Source organism: Macrotis lagotis, chromosome 1, assembly GCF_037893015.1.
Source record: "Macrotis lagotis isolate mMagLag1 chromosome 1, bilby.v1.9.chrom.fasta, whole genome shotgun sequence".
NCBI lineage: Eukaryota > Metazoa > Chordata > Mammalia > Peramelemorphia > Peramelidae > Macrotis > Macrotis lagotis.
In genome coordinates, this window is record NC_133658.1 from 455,235,937 (window position 1) to 455,262,666 (window position 26,730).

General features: G+C 35.3%; 1 pseudogene; it reads left to right on the plus strand.

Moving 5' to 3' along the window:
- The first annotated feature begins 12,241 nt into the window (after window positions 1-12,241).
- Window positions 12,242-26,234, plus strand: LOC141504611 (ribose-5-phosphate isomerase pseudogene; annotated as a pseudogene).
- Window positions 26,235-26,730: the final 496 nt, after the last annotated feature.

Genomic DNA, 26,730 nt, shown 5'->3' on the forward strand with positions numbered 1-26,730 from the left:
TTAAAATCCAGCCTCAGACACATACTAGCTACAGGACCCTGGGCAAGTCACTTAACCTTGCTTGCCTCTCCCTCCCTCTAAAAAAAGAAAAGAAAAACACAGATTATGAGCAAAATGACTGTGCCAAGATGGCATCATGTAGGAAGCCTGCAAGGGATACTTCTAGCATATATTATTTCCATTTTGACAGATGAGAAAACTGAATGTCAGAGATCTTAAGTTGTTTTAATAGTTAGGTGACCAGCATGAGGGGCATGATGGAGAAGTCTGGTGCACAGTCTGGAGAGAAATAAAGAGATGACTGACCTGAGAGACCTCCTTAAATGGAAATTTGGAGGGGAACCATTCAGAGATTGAGTAGCCTTCAGGAAAGGATGGCATTTTTTTTATTATTTTTGGAGGGGGGAGATAAAAAAATTAAGTATTACTGTGGTTAGCAGAAGCTAAAGGGTAAAAGAAACTAAAGGGCAGGAAATCACTGATTTCTAAGCAACCCAAATAACCTAAGCATCCAAAGCCACCATGAAAGGTTGAGCAGTAAGGAAAGGTATAAACTGCTATGAGAGGTTGAACAGTGAGGAAAAATATAGGAGCTAGAGAGTTTGTTTGGGCATGATGTTCCCCAAGAGTGGACTAGCTTCCCAAAGGAAAAATAAAAGCTTAGGATGGTACTTTCAAGGTGTGCAGTTCAAAGCTGAACTGGGACTTCATAGAAAGACCCAGAAAGTAGCCTCAACTTTTGAATCATCATGGTCTATACTTCGTCTTGTGGTCTGGGGATGGCAAAGTCACATCATTCTACATGTACATTGTTATCTTCACTCAAACATGTAGCAGAATTATGCTCCATTTTTTCAAATTACTTAGAAAAGGAAAGAAAAGAGTTCCCCATCTGTTTCTACAGCTGTCAAAATGATATTTTTTTTGGTTTCCCTTCTTCTGCTGTGAAGTGCATGCTTATTAGGAGAACAAACACGGAACTCTATTGGAGGTGTTGCCATCAATATTTCTACCAAAAAGGGACTATTCTGAGATTTAGTAGTAAGACTTAATGATAGAACTTCATCAGTGACTGGAAATAATGTATTTATACCCATAATTATATAATATAGTATAAATAATAGCATCATAGTATAAAATATAATTACATACATAATAGTATAAAAAACATATTGAACCTGGGATCACTGGACATGAGCTGTATCTAAAGTTAATCATTTACTCTGTGATGTTGGGCAAACAACTAATGAACCTTAATTTCTTGATCTGGATAATGCAAGAGTTGAACATGTAGGCCTAAATGATCCTTTCAATTCTAGATCAATGATCCTATAATCACATGAAAGGAAGTTATTTTAACCACCAATGCAAGAAAAACCAAGTAGATGAAGAATACTGTTCAAATTCTGATATACAATTTATAGAATTTGTAGAGATTGTCCAAAAACATATAATATGGAAGACAGTATTGTCAATGAACAGTGATCTAATATTAAGCAAGAGGAGAACCACGAGGATTAATTTCAGGAAATTGCAAACCTTTTTTTAATGATGCTTCAAAATGATCTTAACTCATCTTTTTAATATCTTTTTAATATTTTTAATATATTTAATATATATTTAATATATACTATATTTTTCATGTGGGCATCTAGGTAGAACAGTGGTTAAAGCACTGACCTTGGAGTCAAGAGGACAGGAGTTTGAATCCAGCCTCAGATACTTAACTCCTATTAGTTGTGTGACCTTGGACAAGTCACTTAACCCTGATTGCCTGGCCTTCAATAGCCCTGTTTCATATCTGACCACTGGACTCAGGTGGCTCTGGAGGAGAAAGTGAGGCTGGTGACTTGGCACAGCACCGCCCCTCACTCAGAATCCAATTCAAGTGCTTGTTGTGTCATCTCCCTGATAGTGGTCTTCTTTGAAAATGAAGGACAAACATCATCATCATCATCATCATAATTATTATTATTTTTCAGGTGATGTTGTATGATGTGAGTCATATTATACTACAATTTCCAAAAACTCCAACTGAAGATTAGTCAAAGAGCAATGCAGTGTGCATAGTAGCTGCAAAGATGACGTAACACATTGTAAACAAGGAGTTATGTAGTAGAAGTGGAGCAAAAAATGCCAACAAAACAACTGAATGAAAAAAAGAAGATAATCTGGTAATATATGAGGGTATAGTTTGAATAGTCATGATGACAAAAGAATGTAAGAAAGGCCCTAGCATATTTTATAGACACTGATGAATTAGTGGGAGGAAATTAATGAGGGTTGCACAGGAATACATTGATTGTGCTAAGCATAACTGGATGGTATTGATGAGATTGCATATTGATTTAAGTATAAACAAATATGTGAAGAAATATGAAAAAAGGCATCATCTTAGAATCCAAAGGAGTCAAGATACTTCACAAGCACCCCAGGAAATCTATACAAACACAAAAAGAAATAATAAAGAAAAATGTCTATAAGCTATAGTTCAGTTAGATTCTGTGGCTGCACCATGAGCATAGACACACACACACACACACACACACACACACACACACACACACACACACACACACAGAGATTTATAAGAAAATCTTGAAGAGGGGCAGCCAGATGGCACAGTGGAGCAACGGTCCTGGAGTCAGGAGGACCTGAGTTCAAATGTGACATCAGACAGTTAATAATTACCTAGCTATGTAACCTTGTGCAAGTCACTTAGCCCTATTACTTTGCAAAAATTTTAAAAAAGAGAATATATTGAAGAAATATATCAAGAGATACAAAATATAGTAGCAAAATGAAATGAGAGTTAGAGAGTAAAAAATAGTGAGATGTATAGCTTAGAAGTGGAAGGGAAGAAATTAATTTTAAGCAATTTTCCTAGATAAAGGTCTAGTTTTCAAGATATATTAAAGAATGGATTCAAATTAATAAGACTATGAAGACCTATCCCACTGATGATGATGATATTTATCCTTTGTTCTGAAAGAAAATCATGACATCAGGGAAGTGATGCCATGACAATTACATAATTTTGATTTGAGTGAGGAGGTGCTGTAAGTTACCAGTCTCACTTTCTTCTCCAAAACCAGCTGGGTCCAGTGGCCAGATATGGAGCAAAACAACTGGAGATGGCCCTGGATGTGAGGCAATAAGGGTTCTGTTACTTGCCCAAGGTCACACAGCTAGCAAGTGTCAATTGTCTGAAGCTGGATTTGAACTCCTGGCCAAGGCCAGTGCTCTATCCATTGCACCAGCTAGCTGCCCCGTTGTCCCACTGATAAATGGTCAAAGACATGAACAAATACTTCTCAAGGGGAGGGGGAACAAATGCTATCTTTGGACATTTGAAAAAATGTTTCAAAATCATTAATAATTAGAAAAAACATCACATTTTACCTCATACCTATCAAATTGGCAAATTTGACAAAAAAGAGGAAAATACAAATTTTGGAAGGGCTATAAGAAAACAGACATATTAATGCATAGTTGGTCAAACTATTTATTGTTATAGCCATTATGGACAACAATTAGAACTATCCACCTAAAGAAATTGAATTCTGTATACCCTTTGATCCAATAAAGATTTATAAGCTTACAATAACAACCTATCCAGATAAAAATTAAATTTAAACTTACAGAGGTATTGGGGGAGGGAGTAGAAATGAATTTTTTATAACCAAGTAGAAATATTGAAATGTAAATGTAGGAATCATGGGAAACCAAACAATAAATATACAATTACTTGAAAGGAACCTATGTGAGGATGAATTCTTTATACAAACAGGAATCTTCACAGAATATTAATGTCTTAAAGTTTATAGAAGAACTTAAAATTCTGCAAAAAGTTTAGGTATGTGTTTTTCTTATTTATGGTCTTAGAAGAAGAATGAAATGGGAGGGAAAGGGGAATATACAGAGAAGAAATGGAGAGAACTTACTAATTCACATAATAATGTTTAATGTGATGAAAAGTAAACCAACATGGATGAAGAACTGGAAGTAACAGGCATCTCATGAACCAAACACTATCATTTCTTTCTCCCCAATAGTTCCAATTTCTTCATTTTTCTGTATTCTCATTATAACTGATAATTCAGTCCCTGATCGTCTCATGTTTGGACTATTATAACAGCCTCTCAAACGGTCTCCTTGTCTCTACCCTCTCACCATCTCTTTTCCCTTTTTTAATCCATAACCCTAGTCTATTCAACAAGATCTAAGAAGACTTAGATGAGATACATCTAGTATAATTAAGGAGCAAAAGGGGCTGGGCTAGAGGGGCTGTTGCTATTAATCAGTGTTTGTAATTTCATCATTTTGAGGAACTCTAGTGTAGTTATGCCTTCTACTGATGTAACTCAGAAATTTGTCTGTATTTGTCTTAGAAAGTTACTTGTGGGAACCAAGAGGTTAACTTACTGCCTTTACCTAGAATGTGGGTCTTTTAATTGGAATTCCTCTTCTCCTTCTCAAATTCCCTCAATCATATATCCCTCTGCTTGCACCTACCTGCAAGGTGGATTTTCTCAGGTGTTACAGAACATAACAACTCTTCTTGTCATGAGATAGAAACTTTATGCAGTGATCTTGAAACTTAATCAATTTGCCTTCCTCAGGGAGCCTCTCTGCTAAAAAAAAAAAAGCAGAATGCTACAAATCATGTGTACTTTTATCTAGGCAGGAGCCCAGGACACATTAACTCTTGCCTCCTGGCTATTTTTCCAAAACTCCCATCTTTTGCCTCCTCATTCTCATAACCTACTCCCAAACATATATTGCAACAGACAGACCTTTTCCCATTCACTGTTCCTCGAACTGAACTTATTCTTTAATGATCAGTATACTCCTGCCCCATATCTTTGATACTGATACAGTATCTTTAGCCTAGATATCTATTCTCTCATACCCATGCACTGGGCCCTATTACCCATGTCTTCTCCTCCTCCTCTTCTTCACCATGTCCTATTGAACTCCTCTGTAATTTCAAAAGGATGCCTTTTCATTGTAGAGCTCTTCTACTCCTTTTCTTTCCATCTTCTTGATACTCACTGAGACATGGCCAATGATATAACACTGTATCCCTGTATCCCTTACCAGCCCTAGTTGCACTTTACCATATGCTCCCCAACTCATCAGTCCCAGTAAGGGAGTCATAATATATATTGACATATTCAGACTCTCCTCTACCTCTAGCACTCAACAAATTCTTTTGAGCTTTATTCTATCTAAATTTACTGTCCAACCCATATCCAACCCAGAGACATTCTCTCTCCTTCCTTAATGGGTTCAATGCCTGACTCAGAGTTTCCTTTTCTACCCTACCTAACTTTTTCTGCCTTTATGTTGTTATTCCCTTAAGTACACCAAATTATCATTCCTTAATTCATCTCCAGTGACATACCCCTCCACACTACCTCAGATAAAGAAAGGGGCAGTCATACCCTTAATTTTATATCAACTATAAGTGTACAACTTCTATTTTTAAGAACTCTGAATTTAACTTAATCTTTCTCCAATCTACTTTTACCTCTGTTCTATCACATCTTCCAGTCCCTCAGTTTCTCAATCCATGAACCCTGCATTGACTGAACTTCCCAATGTTGACCAATTTTTGAGTCAGTTCAGCTCAATATTATCCCATAACTCAGAAAACTTTTGCTCCTTAATCATATCAATTATACCTTAACAACACCCAAATCTGGATTACCTCCTACTTCTTTTCACTCACTCACACATTTCTGAATGGACCTAAAAGAGTCACAAAACTATGATGAATGAGTCCACTAAAATTTTATCTAATCATAACTGGGCCCTAATTACAGCATAAAATTCTTCTATTGTTCCCTAATAAATTCTCTACCCCATTTAACACAGTGATTATACCACACTTTATCTCAATTCTTCTTTAGCACACCATACTCTCTTCATACTTGATTGAAAAAATTAAGATAATTTCCCAAGATATGTTTTGAATTGAATATCATAAATGCACATCAAAATAAACATATTCAAAACAAAACTCATCATTACTATAAATCTACCTCTTCTGAAGTTCCATATCATTGTTAAGGGCATCATCAATCAATCTTCCAATCACCAAAGTTTGTAACCTTAGTGTCCTTACACTTTACTCTCATTCACTCCACAAATCCATTCAGTTGCCAAATCTGCTTATTCCCAATTCTTCAACATCTCTTATACTTGATCCCTTCTCTCTCCAATTACATCATCAAGAGCACAAATTCTGTATAAAACTCTGGTGAATCTACTATCGCTAGTATCAGAAATAAATTCCTTTTGCATTTAAAACTTTTCACAACCTGCATCCTATTTACCTTTCCTACTCATTTTGTGGTTTAGACAGGCTTATTTTCAGTTTCTCAAGCCTGCTGCTTTATTTTTTTTTATTAATAATAGTTTATTAATACTATTGTCTCTTACAATTTTTGGATTCCTTCAAGACTTAAAGCAAACGTCTTCTACAGAAAGCCTTTTGTAGTCAGTCCATCTGATACAACATTCCCTTCTAAGGTTACCTTCCATCTAGTAGACATGTATTTTACAAATGGAAATGCACACAAGACAAACACTCACATGGTGATCAGAATAACCAATATAATAAATAACACCCTCATGGTTTCCTTGAAGGACTTTGGAATTGATTGCATGACATAGAAGACTCTGGCAAAGGACCACCCAGTATGGTCTACCTACTATACTCTATAAGCAAAGCGTAACTGAAGTAGCTCAAGAGAAATGTGAGAAACACAAAATTAGAGAATCTATCCCACATACTACCAATGGACTATTTATGCCCAACTTGCAGCAGAGCATTCTGAGCTCATATTGGTCTGATCAACTACAATCAGAAATACTGTAACTTGACTCTAACATAGTGATAACATTTCATACCTCTTTGAGAACAACCAATCATGTATTTTGCATGTATCAATTTATATCCATGTAATCTTACATATTCAAATATGATTTCTTAAAAGGCACTAATAGTTTTTTCTTTTTTCTTTGTATCCTCAGACAAGTCATATAATATATACTTAACACATACTTTTTAATTGGTTGATGTCTCAAGGACAGGTGGACTTAAACCCAAGTTTTCCTGAATACAAGGATGGCCCTTCACCCAGCATTTCATGCTTCCTCTCAAGATGAAAATGATTGTTGAGGAATCAACTAAACAAATCCGAAATGAAAAATAAGGGACATAAGTGAAACCATTAGGTCAGGGTTCATATGAAGAACTCCTGGTATGGTTAGCTGACTGCAAGTTCAACAAGAATTAGTAGTACACCAACTTAGCCAGATAAGCTTTTAGTAAATTAGGTTACATTTAAAAAATTAAACCTTCCAGAATGAAGGAGGTGATAATTTTCTTATATCCTGCCCTGTTCAAACCCCATATGTGGTATTGTGTTCAGTTCTTGGCATTCAATTTTGAGAAGGATCTTGATAAGCTGGAAAGTTTCCCTAGATGAAGTGTCGCAACTCTTAAATGAATCAAAATCATTCCATGGGAGAACTAATTGAGTGAACCAAGGATGTTTAGCCTGGAGAAGAGAAGACAAAAGATTGGAATTGTAGTTGTCTTTACATATTTAAAGAACATTCGTACTGAAAAAGGAGTTAGACTTTTTTGCTCAGCTCTGGAGGACAAAACTAATAACATTAGAAGTTTCTGAGAGGCACTTTAAAGTTCATATTAAAAAAAACCTTTCCTAGAAATTCGAACTGTTTCAGAGTATAATGAACTACTTTGAAAATTGGTGAATAAGCTCAAAATGGGTACAGTATTTAGATATAAAGTGTGACCATAGATAAATTAATAGACCAAGAAATACTCTATCAGATCTATGGAAAAGGAACTAATTTATGACCAAACAAGAAAGTAAATTATAAACTACAAAATGCCCATCTATTTTGACTATATTAAATTAAAAGAGTTTTGCACTAATAAAATCTATGCTGTCAAAATCAGAAGAAAAGCAAAAGAAAAGCTGGGAAATAATCTTCACAAATAAAAGTCTCATTTCTAAAATATATAGAGAATTGCATCAAATTTATAAGTTTACAAGTCATTCCCCAATTGATAAATGGTCAAAGGATATGAACAGACAGTTTTCAAATGAAGAAATTAAAGCTATATGCAATCATATGAAAAAAATGTTCCAAGCCATTATCGATCAGAGAAATGCAAATCACAACCACTCAACACCTATCAGATTGTCTAAAATGGGAAAAAGGGAAAATGATCTATGTTGGAGAGGTGGTAGGAGGATTGGGACATTAATGCATTGCTGGGAGAGTTGTGAAATGATCCAATCATTCTGGAGAGCAATATGGAGCTATGATCAAAGAACAACAAAACTGTTCATTCCCTTTGACTTAGCAATTCCATTTCTAGGCCTTTATCCAAAAGAAATCACAAAAAAATGGGGAAAGTCCAACATGTTCCAAAATATTCATAGAAGCTCTTTTGGTAGTGGCAAAGAATTGGAAATTGAGGGGATGCCCATCTATTGAGGAATGGCTAAACAAGTTAAAGTACATGAATAGTATTGAATATTATTTTTCTATAAGAAACCATAAATGGTCAAGATCTGATGCTGAGCGAAGGGAGCAGAACCAAGAGAACACTGTACACATTAACAACATCATTGTGAGATGATCAACCTTGATGGAAGCAGCTCCTCTTAGCAGTTCAGAGAGCTAGGACAACCCTATTAGACCAACTATGGACAATGCTAACCCCATCCAGAGGAAGAAAAACAAAACAAAACAAAAAAAACCCTTCAGAATCTGATGAACACTTTATAAAAAATAATCTCTTAGATATCTCTTTTCCTTAATCCTAATTCCTCATACCAAAAATGACTACTCTATAAACATGGTCATCAAAAATATGTATATACAATGTTGACCTGACAGTTTACCACTGAGGGGAGGTAGATGGGAAGGGAGGGTGGAAGGAGGTTTTGTAACTTAAAAATATACATATGCATATGAATGGATTTTGAAAAACTTTCATAACATGATTTGTAAAACTAAAATATGGATAAAAAAATTTAAAAAAAGAAAAAAATGGTAGGTTCTTCCATACTCCATGTCTTCAAGTGAAAACTAGATGATCACTTATAGAGAAGATTTTTATTTACCATCAGTTTGGGATAGATGGTCACAAAGTAAATCTCAACCCTCAGATTAAATTTCTGATTTGTGTAATTCAAACACCTAAAATAATCTTCCTAGTACACAAGTATGATAATTGCATTCTCCAGGCCAAAATTCTTTACTATTTCCCCATTGTCTTATAATTTAGGACTCTCCAAAATTTGACTTCAATCTTTCCTGGATTTATTTACTCTAATCCCCTTAATGTACTCTATGTTTTAGACTAGAGGTGTTAAAATTACAGCGAGGAGATAAGACAATTTAGGAGGTCAGAAGAAGAGGTCTGTGACACTGGAGTGGAGGCTGGCCTAGAACACATGTGGAAGTAACACCAGTTGTGAAACTTGGAGATGGCAAAAGCAGCAGCAGCAGCAGTAGCTTTGGGAAATCACGTTAGGACCTGGCATTGTTTGGTAACTCCATGGCCCATCCTCATTTATAGATCAAGGGTGGAGAGGAGCACTTCAGTCAAAGAGGATCAGGGGCCCTGAAGATCAGTAGTATTTAGGATCTCAAGGGATAGAGATCCTTCCTGGTTAAGGACCACAGTGCATAGCAAAAAAGAAGTGACCACACCCATTCCCAGATCACATCACCTTGGAAGTACCAAAAACTTCCAAACCCCAAGAACTAGGTTGGGAAAAAGCAAAAAAAGGGCTGAAATTTGAGCAATGTTCCCACCTATCAACACCTTCAAACCAAGGAAAAGAGTTCAACTTTAATATAAATTTCAAAGTCAAGCAATAGACTGGAAAATTGAACAACAAAAATGAACCCAACAATAAAAACTTCTATCAAGCAATTACCTCATAAAATTGGGCCATGAAAGGAAGAATTGATTTGAGGACACAGCGGTGAAAGGCTGGTAATGTTGGATTCTACTTTCATTGAATCTGAGTTAAAGAGGGAACAACATATACATGTAAAAAGGTATAAAAGTCCTCTAAACTTACACAGAAAAAAGAGGACTAAGGGATAGATAAAGGAGGAACATTTAGAAGGGTATGTAGATTAATATTTAGGATGGTAGAGAGAGAGGATAAGGAGGAGGATTCTTAGAGGGTAGATAGAATAAGGAATAGAAGAGTAATGGGAGATGATAAGGTAAGAGGGATAGAATATAAAAAAGTCTTAGAATGACAACAGTGAGTAAAAATAAAATGGAGGGAAATCCACAAATACTACTTATAATTTTGAATGTGAATGGGATGAACTCACCAATAAAATGGAAATGGATAGCAAAATGTATTAAAAATCAGAATCCAAGAATATGTTGTTTACAAGAAATGCTTTTAAGAATGAGATACAGAGTTAAATGGAGGGTTGACATAAAATTTCTCATATTTCAGCTGATGCAAAAAAGATAGGGGGTAGCCATCATGATCTCAGACAAAGTTTAGATTAAAATAGATTTAATTAAAAGAGATAAACAGAGTAACTACATTTTGATAAAAGTAACAGAGATAATGAAGCATATTAATACTGAACCTTTATGTACCAAATACTATTGCACATAAATGTTTACAAGAAAAATTAATTGCACAGATGAAGATAGATAATAGTACTATAATAGTGGGAGATTTTAATCTTCCCCTCTAAGAACTAGATAAATCTAACAAAAATAAATAAAAACAAGTCAAGAAAGTAAATAGAATTTTAGATATGCTAGATAAGATAGTTATATGGAGAGAATTGAGTGGAAATAAATAGTAATATACCTTTTTCTCAGCAGTTCATGGTAGATTGACCATATATCAAAATATAAAAAACTTTATAGTTAGAAGCAGAATAGCAGGTATATTAAAAATATCCTCTTCAGATCAAAATGCAATAAAATCATCTTTAAGAGACCATGGACACATAGATTAAAAAATAATTGGAGAGTAAACAACCAAATCTTAAAAAAACAAGTGAATTAAAGAACAAATCATAGAAACAATCATTAATTTCATTAAAGAGAATGACAATAATGAGACAACATAGCAAAACCTATGGAATACAGCAAAAGCAGTTATCAGAGTAATAAAATTTTACATCAATAAAATAAAGGGTAGATCAATTAATTGAATATACAATTAAAAAATAGAAAAAGGACAAAAAATCCCCAGTTAAGCACTAAATTGGAAATCCTGAAAAATAAAGGTGAAATTAATAAATTTGAATGTAAAGAACATCAAATTAATTAAGTAATTGAATTAATAAATAAAAGGTTTTCATATAGAAAAAAGGATTAGATGGATAAATCTTAGTTAATTGTTTTTTTAAAAAGACAAAAACAATCTCTAAGCATTACAAATGAAAGGGGTAAATATGCTACTAGTGAAGATAAAATTAAAGTAGTTATAAGGTGTTATTTGTCCATTTATATGCCAATAAATTTAGCAATTTAGTTGAAATGGAAGAATATTAACAAAAAGTATAAATTGCCTAGATTGATAGAAAAGGAAACAAAAATCTAAATAGACCTATTTAGGAAAAGGAAATTAAATAGGGCATATATGAGCTTCAGAAGGAAATAAAAAGCATGGGGATCAAATGGCTTTAAAAACTGAATTTTATCAATCATTTAAAGATCAACTAATTCTAATAACAGGTTACTTGGCATAATAGGCAAAGAAGGTATCCTATCAAACTCCTTTTATGAAACACGTATGAAATAAATACCTAAACTAAGAAAGAGTAAAAACAGAGAAAGAAAATCATAGACCAATTTCATTATTGAATGTGAATGCAAAAATCTCAAATATAATATTAAGAAAAATATAACAATATATTTTAAAGGTCATATATTATGACCAAGCAGAATTTATATCAGGAAGGTAGGGATGGTTTAACATAAGTAAAACTATTAACATAATTGATTATATCAATAATAAATTTAACAAAAATCATATGAATTATATGAATAGAGACAAAAAAGGCTTTTGACAAAGCCTTGAAAGTTTAAATATAAATGGGATTCTAAAATGTATTTATCTAAAACAATAAGCATTATCTGTATTGGGAATAAACTGGAAGTTATTAAAACAAGATGAGTTGTAAAACAAGGATGCACACTGTCATCAGTATTATTCAGTGTTGTACTAGAAATGCCAGCAATAGCAATGAGAAGGAAAAAAAGGTAAGAAAATGAACCTTTGTGGAGATATGATGATATACTTGGAAAATCCCAAAGCCTCAACTAAAAAGTTAGTTGAAACAAGAATTTTAGCAAAGGAGCAGCATATAAAATAAATTCACATAAATCATCAGCATTCTTATAATTCACAGACAATATTCTGCAAAAAGAGAAAGTAAGAGATACCCCATTTAAAATCAATATCCGGGAGTAGACCTGCCAAAGCAAACCCAGGAACTATATGAATAAAAGTGTAATAAAAACTTTTTATACAAATAAAATTAGATTTAAATAATTCAATAAATATTAATTATTCATTAGTAGGCAGACAATAAAATTGAGAATTTAATATAAACTAATTTACATATTCAATGCCATCCCACTTAAAGTACCAAAAATTATTTTACTAACATAGAAAAAATAATAACATAATACCACTACTAGTTATATTTCCAAAGATGATTAGGGGAAAAGGAAAACAACCTATTATGTTCTAAAATATCTGTAGAAGTTCTCTTTGTGGGGGCAAAGAATTAGAATTTTCAAGGATGGCTATAAATTGGGGAATGGCTGGGGAATCAATTGTGATATATGATTGAGATAGAATACTGTTGTGTTATAAGAATAATGAATTCAATGATCTTAAAAAACCTTGGATAGATTTGTGCAAAATAAAGAAGAATTAATGGAGAAGGATAAAAGAAGTACTACAAAATGAGTGAATGATTTATATATATAACAACAATACTGTTTTAATAACAACTTTGAGGGACTGTCATTTCAACTATTATAAATACCCAAATTAACTGCGAAGGACATAAGAAGGAAGTTATTATCTGAATGTTGAGAAAGAATTAATTAATAGAAGTATGATTTGAACTGTTTTATATATGCATATATGTATATGTATTTATATTCGTGTTTAATGGTAACTATCTCTAAGGTGGGAAGGGGAGAAAAGAAAAAAAGAATGTTACATGATAACTTTATTATACACTTGACAGAAATAACAGATTGTAAAATATATTTGCAGTTTCACATAAAATCATCTTTCTATTCTCTTATTTTATGGAAATGCTTGTTTTATTTCTTAAGTGCAGAATAAAATAAATAACTTTTTTTGAAAAATAAAAGAAATGAGGATAGTTTCAGAAAAACCTGGGAAGACTTGCATAAACTGATGCAAAATGAAATGAGCTGAACAGAAAAATGTTGTATGGAATAATAGTAATATCATAATGATGATCAACTGTGAAAGATTTAATTAATTTAATCAATACAAAAATCTAAAATAATTCTAAAGCACTTGAAAAATGTTATCTTCATCAATGGAGAATTGATGAACTCTGAGGGTAAATTGAAGCATTTCACTTTATTTTTCTTGCTTTTTTTGCAACCTGACTAAAATGGAAGAAATGTGCTTTGCCTGATTTCACATGTATAACTGCTATCATTTTGCTTGATTTCTCAATAAGCCGGGGAGAAAGCTGGAAGGAGGGAGGGAATTTGAAACTGAACATTTTTTAAAAATGTTTAACCATATTAAAATGTAACTGAGAAATTCATAATAAAATATATTAAAAATAGCAAATCGTAAGTATTGTGAATTCTTGGCTTTTCTATGTAAATATGAACCCACAGACATTCTCATGAAAGGATAGCATTCTTGTTTCTATTTGAGTTTGAAATCACCGTTTTAGATATCTTATTGCTGTTCAGTCCTGCCTGACTCTTCATAAATCTATGAACCACAGGACATCAATACTATCTAAGGGATTTTCTTGACAAGGATACTGGATTGGTTTGCCATTTACTTCTTCAGTGGATTAAGTTAAGTGATTTATCCAGGGTCACACAGCTAGAAAGCATCTGAGGCCAGATTTAAATTCAAGTTTTCTGACTGCTCAGTTCTCAGTCCACTGAGTCACTTAATTGCCTTTTTTATAACTTACCTATGACCTGTTTTTTTGACTTTTCCTTCCATCTCCAAACTGTGTATTTGCAAAGGCTATAATGCCTTTACATGGGAGGTAGCTGGATCAAACTCCCTTTACAGGTCCATTTATTGAAATTCGTATCTTTCTTCATGCCCTGTTCAGGTTTCAGATTTTCAATAGAGCTTTCCCTGATTCTTCCCACTACTCATACACACACACACACACACACACACACACACACACACACACACACACACACACACTCCTCCACTATCATAAATGTATTACATACTTTAAAAAAAAACCAGAAAGTTATATTTCTCACATCATATTTCTTGTTTTGACCTCTCCTGTCTTTATCACAATTTTGCTTGTATCATGCATATTTATATACTTCTTATTCCCTATTTTATTTTAAATACTTTTAGGGTCAATAATATTGATTTTTCATCTTTGTATCCCTAGTATCTAGCTTATTACATTGCACATAATTAAAAATCTAATAAATGTTTGTTGAGTTGAATTTAAATTAAACACCTGTCAAACTCCAGTGACTATGAAAACTCTATTTTCAGATAACTCTAACCTATTCTCCCAAAAGCTATTTATTGAAAATTCAAGTGACTGCCACATTCAAAACACAAATACACCAGTTTTTTCATTAAAAATCCAGATGAATAAATTAAACATTTGTGAGCATTAAAAATGTATGTATACAAGTATTTTTTTCAACCTAAAACTGAAACCAGTTTCTTTTTGGAAAATGCAAATCTCTTAAGCCTATTCTAGGACTTTAGCAATCAGCCCTGAAAGCTATCTTATTACTCTCTGAAGTCCCCAAAGAAATTCCTTGAAATAAACCTCTAATTGCTCTAAACAATGAGCTTTTTAACTAAATTTCAGAATCTGTTTTTTTAAATAAAGTGGGTGGGGGGAGGAGTTGATTATACTTACATTACATTATTATACACATAATTATGCATTATACTTACATGCAGTGTTTTAGGATGAATATGGCATCTGTGGAATTATACTCATTATCCTCATAATATCCTATTATCCTCATGCATTTTCCTTCTGCTTTGTCTGAGATAATTTTGGATAGAGATTGAAAATCCCAACTCTTTTACTTGATTGTCAGTTTAGCCCTGGATCATTCATTTTATTTCTCCAGGCTTTACTGTTTCTCTATTTTACTTTGAATCCTAGGATGGCATGGATGTACCAGGACATGGGAATGCTATTCCTCACACACTATGCATGGTCTCTCTATATATGCCTTTATCCTTACTCTTCCTCATGCCTAGAATGTTCTTCTTTTTATTTCCTCCTCTTAGTATCCTTGAATTAGAATTACCTGCAAGGCAACTATCAAATCATCCCTTCTCCCTGCAAGATGACCAGATTTGGGGATCTTATTCAAATAAATAAAAACTCTTCCATGTGAAAAACATGTAGGATCAGGAATTCTTCTCTTCAAACAATGGCCTATAATCCTATCTGTTTGACTAGAGATCTCCCTGGTTCATATCCCTTATATTAAATAATAAAAGAATTGATAGACTTGGTTTTAGGTCTCTAAGTGGCATGGTAGATAAAGGGTCAGACTCGGTATCAGGTCTTCCTAAGTTCAAATCTGGCCTCAGAACTTATTAAGTATGTGATCCTGGGCAAGTCATTTTAATTCTGTTTGTTTCCATTCCTTATTTTTAAGAGGAACTAAAAAAGAAATGACAAACCACTTCAGAATCCAAGAAAAACTTAAGATAGAGACACAGTGTTGAAATCAACTGAACATGAACTGTATATCTAAAAGCAACAAGAAGTATCATTTCATGGGATATTTGATCATTTCATATCAGTGCTCATGACAAATATTTGCAAAGATCACTATGAAAATAATTTTAGTTTACACATCAACATCTATTAAAAAGGATAAAAGTGGGTAAATTCTACAAAGAACTCTATAAGATTCTCAAAGTCATGAAGATTTGTTCACATCCCCTCACAGAAAAAGACTCTGTTAACCTGAGCAGCATACTTTCACCTCAGTAGCCCAGGTAACTCTCTAAAGCTAGAAATAGCAAATGATTTTCTGATTTATATCAGTAGAGGAAAATCCTTCAGTAAGATTTCCATATGCCGGGGTGGCCAGGTGGCGCAGTGGATAGAGCACTGGCCCTGGAGTCAGGAGTACCTGAGTTCAAATCCATCCTCATACACTTAATAATTACTTAGCTATGTGGTCTTGGGCAAACCACTTAACCCCATTGCCTTGCAAAAACTAAAAAAAAATTTTCATATGCCAATAAAAATATATCTTGTCAAAAAATGTTTTGTTATTCAGTGACTTCAGTGCAAAAATGAAGATAGTAATCTTTTGGAAAATAGGATGTATATAATGATTAAGAGAAGCCAAAGGCTTACAGACTACACATGTGGATATATATGTATATAAGTATTTATATGTGTACACATATATAATGTATATAAAACAAATGCTTCTTTGAGAAAAAAATTGAGGAGGGACTGACATGGTTAGCACCAAATTATATCATTAAAATGAAATTATTTTTAAATAGGAACAATTCCTCAATTTTCTGTATACAGTCAGAACATCAACTTGTTCAATTCAGATTTAATTGTATTCTTTCATACTTGGAGGTTTTGCAATTATTACATTTTGTTTGTGATCATTTTGTACTGGAATTTATACATTGCTTAGAAGTTTAAATAAGTACATTAAAAATAATGGAAATTCCTTGAGGTCAAGGATTGTCTTTTTTTTTTAATCTTTGTAATCTGTACTTAGCACAGTTTGGCACTTATTGCTTTGACTTGTATCGAATTCAATTGACAAAATTACTCATGAGTCTACTCCTAGCTACTTAATTTAAGAAGGAGAATGTGGGCTAACATACTCCATTACTTCTAACTGGGGTATCCAGGTGACTCAGGCCTACTTCATACATTGTAATTTAGAATTCAAGTTCTATTTTGTTGGCTTTTGGAACTAGGGTCATGATTAAGAGGGACAGCCAGAGGCATTCATATTGTGCTGCTAGAGGTGAAATTCTTGGACCAACACAAGATGGACCAGAGCAAAAACATTTGCCAAGAATGTTTTCATTAATCAAAAATGAAAGTTGAAGATTCTAAGATCTGTGATAATTCAGATGTGTTTCTGGGCATTTATTTGAGAGCCACATTGAAGGAGATGTCCCACGAACACTTAGATGTCAAGAAAGCATGAACACTTAAAGTCATGAAACAATCTCTTTTTACTTTTGAATATTCCGACTTTTATGACAAAACTCATCGCAAATATAACAAGTCAGATGAAACTCAGCTGCTGGTTACATTTACTATATTTATCCTTCTAAGTCTGTAGACTTAAAATCAAAAAGCTTCCCACACAACTCTAGCTTCACAGATGGTCAGGTTCATTGATGAGCCAACCAAACCATTAATGAGCAAGAATAAATGCTTATCCTTGGTTACTTTAGTTCCAGGGACATCTATCTTCACTCCTATGGAAGCTGGTCCTCAACTCAAGACAATCAAACCAGCATAGATCCAACCATAAATGATGATGACTTGCAATCCAGCAACATTATTCTCATGACCAGGTAGCCTCCAGAAAATCAAAGTTTTTGATTTCCAGGGTGAGCTGAGCTGAGAAACATAGACCATTTAGTGACAGGTTAGCTTTACTATCCCTAAGCTTGTTGCCATGAAAACACATGCTGAAGCTCTGCCTAGCACTGTGGTGCCTTAATGACATGGGAAACACCAAATCCAAGGGGTCAAGGCCTCCTATTGTATCCAGACCAAGACCAGAAGCACTGTTTCCTATACTCTCAGGTCACTGGGTTAATAGTTCTAGAAGAGTCAGTAAGGAGGATATCTTTGCACAACATTCCCCTCATTTAAATCATATAATGTGTATGTCATGTCATCATTCACTTGATATTGTGGTCTTCCATTTCAAAGGACAACAATCATTGGGCATAGGATAAGGAAAGCTATGTTTCTCTCCTCGGAAATTTGTTTGAGAACTAACATTACTATTGGATGTTGTTTGGAGTTAAAAGAATAAAAATGGTGAAAACATGATAAATTATTAAAATAATTAAACCCTAGGATAGCTGAAAGTGAAACAAGAAAACTTGAACGTTGTCTATATTCCCACGTCCTTTCAGGCCCGGCAGCTAATTCTTCAGAATGGCTTACCCCTAAGTGACCTGGACTGACACCCAGAGCTTGATCTTGCTGCTGATGAAGTAGATGCTGACCTCAATCTCATCAAAGGTGGTGGAGGCTGTCTGACTCAGGAGAAGATTGTAGCTGGCTATGCCAAATGTTTCATCGTTATTGCTGATTATAGGAAGGATTCAAAAAACCTTGGTGACCACTGGGTGAAGAGCATTCCCATTGAAGTCATCCCCATGGCCTACATCCCCATGTCCAGGGCCCTGTCCCAGAGGTTTGGTGGAGTGGCTGAGCTACCAATGGCTGAGCACAAGGCAGGTCCTGTGGTGATGAACAATGGGAACTTTCTGCTGGATTGGAAGTCTGACCAAGTCCACAAATGGAGTGAAGTGAACACGGCCATCAAAATGATACCAGGTGTTGTGGACACAGGTCTCTTTATCAACATGGCTTAAAGAGTCTACTTTGGCATGGAAGATGGCTCAGTCATCGTGAGGGAGAGGCTGTGTCACTGGCCTAGGCCACACCATTTGCCAAGGCAGAGAAGTCCAAGAGCCTTTGCCCCAGAACGGCCAGTCAGAGCATGGGGGGAGACTCCTGAAATATTATTGAATGCCCCTGTCTTTTTTTTAAAGAAATATAGAAATATATATATATATATATATATACATATATACATATATATATATATATATATATATATATATATATATATATATATATATATTCCTATCTAAAAATACTCAGGTTTTTTTTTGCAAGGCAAACGGGGTTAAGTGGCTTGCCCAAGGCCACACAGCTAGGTAATTATTAAGTTTCTGAGACTGGATTTGAACCCAGGTACTCCTGACTCCAAGGCTAGTGCTTTATCCACTATGCCACCTAGCTGCCCCCCAAAATACTTTTTTAAAAGAAATAAAAAAACTTGATTTCATGTTTTATACGAAATACTACCATAAAAAAAGGCAGTTTCTTTTGAGTCCTTGACTTGAGGCTGCTGAGTGTTGGGTTTTCTGGGGAATCTCAAAATGTCAGCCACTGTGTCAGCCCAGTTTGTTAAGGGCTGAACCAACAGCCCCTGATGCCTTACAGGAGCCATTGATGATCTTTATGCCTTTGTTCTTAATTTGTTGATTTATTTTTGAGTTTACATTTTCATAGCTCACAATAGTTACACATTTAGGCCTAGTGTGTGTGTGAGCTGAGCAATGCCCTTGATAATGCCTTCACGAGCCCCAGCCCTCCTCAGACGAGGTCAGGCCACTCACCCAAACAGGGAAGCCCATCACCCTTGGTCTCCCTGCCAGAGAGGACTTTACCAGTACATCTTTAGTGCTGCTGGGAGAGACCTCTCATCAGGAGGGTTTGTTTTGGTTGTCGACCTTTTTTGGATTCTTTGTTTGCCTTTCTTGCACAGTTGGGCATCAGATGTCTCCTTTTGCGTTCTGTGTGTATTGAAATAAAACAACTCCATGCCAAAAAACAAAAACAAAAAACAAAAAAAAATTCAACCCTGACATATTCAAACACCTTATAAAAAATGGAAAATGCTTAACCAATGGAATAAAGGACATAGACACAGAATATCACAGAACTTTAACCAGTGTTGTCATGAAGAAATCAAAGGATCTTTTTTTGCCTGAAAAAAAATTGAACAATGTCCTTTTTTGAATTGCTATAGTCATCAATACAATTTTTTTTGGCTCTACTTTCTTTGCTTCATACTTATACACATATTTATTTGTCATTTTCTTCATTGTTCTTCTTTGTGATAATTGACAAATGAGTGTTTTCTTGTGAGATCTATGATTCAATTTACCTGAACAACTTCAGTGACTTTTCTCCAAAGACTCAAAATTACCTTCCAGTTCTAAATTTATGATTAAGTATGTTAAATTTGTGTTCAACCTCTGCCTTTGGCTGTGTGATTATGGGCAAGTCACTTAACTTTTAGACATTTTAACATTTTATTTGTTTTCCAATTATATACAATAGTAATATGTACCCATCATTTTTTGCAAGGCTCTGAATTCTACAATTTTTCCCTCACCCTCCCTTCCCTCCTCCCCCCACAGAAGACTATCTGATAGTCTCTACATTGTTTCCATGCCACACATTGATGTAAATTGAATGTGTTATAAGAGTAAACATAACCCCTGCCCAAAAAAAGATGAGAAACCTCAAGAATAGAAAGAGAAAAAAATAGTACTTCAGTCTGTGTTCAGATTTCAATGGCTCTGTCTCTGGGGTGACTTGCATCCTTTATCATAAGTCCACTAGAGAAGTTGCTTCAATATTTTTCCCTTACTTGCTATTATTAGCTATACCTTTACTCTATTTCTCCTCATTCTCATTTATTCTATTCTCTTTCTCTCTCCTTTCATCCTGGGTCTATGCAGTGTGTTGAATCTTTGTACCCTCTGCCTCGATCTTCCCTCTCTTCTATCACCTATTCCCCCCTTCCCTCCCACCATTCCCCCTCATCCTGTCCTTTTCCTCCCATCCTTCTCCAGGGCAAGATAGATTTCCTCACCCTATTAAGTCTGTATGTCATTTCCTCTCTGAGCCATTTCTGATGAGAATGAAGGCTCATTCATTCCCCCTTGCCCTTCCCCCTCCACCCTATTGAAAAAACTTTTCCTTGACTCATGTGAAATCTCTCAGCTTCTTCATCTCCTTTTCCTTCCTCCCAGTACTTTCCCCATCACCCATTGACTCCATCCCTTTACCACATCATACCATTATATTCTGCTCCTTCCTATGTCCTGTCTATATATTCTCCTTCTAACAGCTCTTATAATTGAGAAAGTTCATATGAGTTATCAATATCTTCTTCCCATGCAGGAATACAAACAGTTCAACATCATCAAGTTCCTCATAGTTATTCCCTCTCTTCCACTCCCTCTATGGTTCACCAGAGTCCTGTACTTGGAGATCAAGCTTTCTGTTCAGCCCTGGTCATCTCAATAGGAAAGTGTGAAAATTCCCTCTTTCATTAAAAGTCTATCTTTTCCCCTGAAAGAGGATGTTCAGTTTTTCTTGGTAGTTGATTCTTGGTTGTAAACCAAGATCTTTTGCCTTCCAGAATATTATATTCCAATTCCTATGAGCCCTTAATGTAGATACTGCCAGATCCTGTGTAATCATGACTATGGAGCCCCAGTAGCTGAACTGTTTGTTTCTGGCAGCTTTTAGAATTTTCTCTTTGATTTGGGAGTTTGGGAATTTGACTATAATATTCCTGGAAGTTTTTCTTTTGGGATCTCTTTCAGGGGATGACTGGTGAATTCTCTCAATTTCTATTTTACCCTCAGCTCCTAGGATCTCAGGGCAATTTTGCTGTATTGTTTCTTGAAAAATGAAGTCTAGGCTCTTCTCCTGGTCATGTCTTTTAGATAGCTCAATAATTTTTAAATTATTTCTTCTGTATCTGTTTTTGAGGTTGGTTGTTTTTCCAATGAGATATTCACATTTCTTCTAATTTTTGGCTTTTTTTGGAAGAGATAAATCTCTTCCTGATTTCTTGCAAAGTCATCAGCTTCCTTTAGTTCCATTCTGCATTTGAAGGAGTTATTTTCTTCAGAGAACTTTTTTATCTCCTTTTCTAGCTGGCCAATTCTGCTTTTTTCAAGGCATTCTTCTCATTTGCCTTTTGTTTTGCTTTTTCCATTAGGCCTAAACGGTTTTTAACATATTATTTTCTTCAGTATTTTTTTGTATATCTTTCACCAAGCTTTTGATTTGGTTTTCATGATTTTTTGTTTGCCTCTCATTTCTCCTCCCAATTTTCCTCCACTTTCCTTAATTGCTTTTGAAAGTCTTTTTTGAGCTCATCCATCATCTGAGCCCATTTTTTATTTCTCTTGGAGGTTTTGGATATGGAAGCTTCGATTTTGTCATCATCCGAGTATGTTTTTGACCTTCCATGGGACTAAAGTAATACTCTATGATCAGATTCTTCTTTTTCTTTTGTTTACTCATTTCCTCAGCCCAAGTCTTATTTACAATACTTCCAAGGCTTTGGGGTTGTTTTTTTTTGGGGGGGGGGGGGACACACCATTGGGACCTTTATTCCTCTAGGGTCTTATGCTCTCTAGCTTGTGCTTTGATATGTAGATGCCCCACCCCACCCCTACTTGCCTCTTCCCTGGGGCTATAAGGAGGGATCCAGCTTGGTTATTTAGTATGAAAGCCCAAACTGCAATATCTGAGTGTAGGCAAACAGCAGAGTCCTACCACAGGGAAAGCAGAGAAATCTCTGCAGCCTTCCCTAATCATCTCTGCGGATGCAGGCTGCTTTCTCCAGATTTTCACTGCAGATTCATTCACACTCATTCTGGTGGAGCACAGTTCTCTAGATATTTTTTTTCCCCAGTGAAAGATTTTATTTATTTTGAGTTTTACTTGCTTACTCATTTCCCCAGTTTGCGCCTGGTTTTGGGGTGCTTCCTGAGCTTTTTTAGTTTTATTAGGACACCCCCACAAGGACCACAGTATGTGAGGATCTGACTACTCTCCTGGTCTGTGAATGGCCACAAACTGAACCCCTCTGCCATGGAGCTGGGGGTGGGGGAGGTCCTTGTTCTATGGGGGGCCTAGACTGCAATCAGGATCTGAATGTGGTCAGAGCTTCACAGTCCTGTTTCAGGGACAGAGGAAAAACCTCTGATATCTCCCTCCTCACTCTTACCTTTGGTGGGCTGAGCACTCAGCTGCCTAGAGGCTCCTGCTTGCTGGTTCCATGGGGCCTGCTACCATTTCCTAGATCCCATGCCAAGTGCACTGAGTGTTGCGACTGTGCTCAGGGCCTGAGCTTCACGCTCACTCTGGCAGAGGTCTCCCTGCTGATCTTCCAAGTTGTGCTTGGTTCTCCCTGGGGTGTAGGTCAGAAAACTGCTTTTGCTGCCAAGAACCATGGCTCCCAGGCATCCTAGGGCTGTTTCCAGGAGGCTGAAGTTTCTTCACTCTGGCAGGGGCCACCCCTCTAAGTCCATGGAATAGAGTTTTTCCACTATTTTCCAGGCTATCTTGGGCTGGAGAATTGCCTCACTGCATCTTTCTGTGGATTGTTTCTCAAAAATTTAGTTAGAGTCATAATTTTAAGATTTTTGAAATATTTTGGAGAGAGCTTGGCTCTGCCCCAAAAGATTTTTTAAAAAGCTTTACAGAACAAATGTTTTACTTACTTTTTAAGTGAAAAGAGATATAGATTTATTTGCAAAATATTACAGAGATGATGGAAGATTATAGGAAATATCCCTTCATGAAGTAGGGAAGTAGTGACAGGTAAAACATTCCTCTTCCCTTTTTAAATCTGGGTCAATTCATACTTCATATGAACCATCTGTCATATAGGTATATGAAAATATTTACATAAATCTGTATGTCTATAGTTGTATGTATGGATATATATATATATATATACAGCTATATAGATATACATATATTGTATTCATATATATGAGACAAATATCTCATATTCATAATATATAGGCATAATATATTAATATGTATGGTGTATACATATGCTCACATATTGTCTTCCCTAATAAAATGCAGTCTCTATTTTTGGCTTTATATTCCCAGGGTTAGAACATTATCTGGTGCATAATAAGTGTTTCACACATTTATTGAGTGACAAGAACTAAAGAGAAGTTTACCCCTGTTATCCAAGCCCTTATTCACAGGTGATATTACTTATTTATGACTGAAGGAGATTCATTTTCTCCAAATATACTGCCACTAGATTGTCACTGATAACTTCTACTACAAGAGACTACTCTTGGGCAGCCCATTTCTCCTTCATAATGTTCTTCAAGTAAAGCCCATCACAACTCTTTAGAAGAAGGAAATCCAGATGAAGTAGATTATCACTGGATCTGCTTTTGATAGGAGAGACTGTGGATAGATCATTCTCATCAACATGATTAAATGGCAGGATCAAAGAATTTCAGATAAGAGGCTTCAGTAATCACAAACCCCAATCCATTCTTGAAAAAACATTCTCTCTCAACATACCAACAAATGATCCAGCAAAGTCAGAGAAGAGGCAGTGTATACAATGTCTTTCCAGAGGTCCCTAAAACAGAGTTTTTATTCCATAAAATTATCAAGATTATAACATGGAAGATCTAGGGGCAAGAAGAAGAAACAGAAAGACCATGATGCAGTACATCTTCATTCTCTATGAGGCCACACAAGGTTCCCCAATATTGCAAGTCCTAATGAGTTTCGCATTGCGCAGGGTAGGGGGGGAGGGGGGAGGGGAGACTGATTCCTTAGTCACTGCTGGTAAATAAAAAATGTTTGGAAGCAGATTCCTAAGAAGAATACAGTTGATTATAAACTTTCTCTCTGTTCCAGGTCTTCTGAAGTTTCTGACAATAAATGAAACTCAGCTGTGGATTCTGGTTTTGCAATGTAAAATGCAGGGAACTCTAGGTTAAACACTTTGTAGTAGGACATAAAAAACAAACAAGCAGTGAAGGGCCATGAAGCCCCCCAAAACCCAGCTGGATACCCTTAGATGTTCTTGTTCCTTGGCATTTAACATTATTACATTGTCACGAGGGCACATTTTACAATAATTTAAGACAATCTCCTCTGCCCCTTTGAGTCAAAAATTAGATCTTCTCTGGTCTAACATCTAGGTTAATCTCTGAGATTCAAAACAATGTTAATTAGCAATATTGGTTCTCAACAAAATTGCCAAGGAAACAAGTCAAGGATGGCCCACTTCCCTGTTTTATGTTATTCCACATTTTCCCTTTTAAGTGAAAGAGATGGAAGGACCTTATAACAATCTCATCAGTTGAATTCAACATAATGCAAAACAATAAACTTTTGTTAAGTGACGAGTTTTGTGCTAAGTACAAGATTACAAAAATTAAAAAAAAAAATTCATTAACCTTAAGGAGCTTCCATTCTTTTTAATGTGTTTGTTTGAACTTCTAATCAAAGTATAAAAGGCAGAATAACATTATTGCAGATCCTAAAATGGAAAATCTTAGAGGATACTTATTCAAAACTGTACCTGAGTAGGAATCACAGATACATCTCTGGCCAGAAATAACAGTTCACCTTCACCTAGAGACCTTTAATGAGGGCTTCCTGAAATGCCCATTCCACTTTTGTAGAACCAGAATTGTTTGGAAGTTTTTCTTTACAATAAGCCTCTCTCTCTATTTTCCACAAGTCTAATCTGTCTTCCACATTACAACCCACCACATATTTCAAAACAGTTATCTCTCCTCCCCCCCATCTGATGTTTCTTTTGCATCCCATTTTTTTCTGTTTCCTTCAGGCAGACTTCATATATCATGGCCTTAAATCACTTTAACATCATGTACCCTCTCCTGTTTTAAAATGAGGATTTCAGAACAGAACACACAATATTCTAGACAAGTTATGTCTAGGACAGATTGAAGTAGTTTAATTGTCTATAATAGGTCTCTCAGGATTATCCTTGATCTCTGAGAGGAGCTGCATCCATCAAAGTTGATCATCATGTTGGCTTGCTTCTTCTCCCTTCACTCATCATCAATTCAAGTAATTCTTTCCATATTTCTCTAAATTTTTTCCATGCTTCTCTATTACTCCTCGGTTTTACAGGTAGCAAGTATCTAGGGCCAAATTTGAACTCAGATATTCCTGATTGACCTCTTATGGGGATACCCTAACTTATCAATATCTTTTTTATAATATAGGGTACACCAAAGTGTACTATACACTACACGTGGTCTGATCAGAACCAAAAGCTGCAAACTATCCCTTGAATCTTCCTAGAAGCCACAAGTTTTTTCATGCTGTCCCAGATGTCTAATTAGCCTTCCCTGCTACCATATTAACTCCATTAACTCATAATGTTCTTAGGTAAAGAAAAACACTTACAAATTATTTAGCCTGGGTGTCCAAATCTTGTACTTTTTGCAACAGAATTCAATGACAAACATTTCATACTTCTTTCAACTTCCTTTGTCCTCACAGGTTTTATAATATACCTCTCACTTTGTCCCTTCTCTGCCATTGTTTCTTGACAACCTCATCTACAGTTCCTTTCCTTTATAACCTACCCAATAGATGATTATCAGATTTCTATTTATACTGCTTCAGGGCTTATAAACTTAGCACATCCAGAAGTCTGTTCCAATGTTGGACAGCTCAAATGATTAATTACTTCTTTATATCGATTAAGATGAAATCAGTTCCCTCCAACACCCACTTGTTCTAGTTATCCTCACTGTGATGACACATAACAGTAATGCTTCTAAG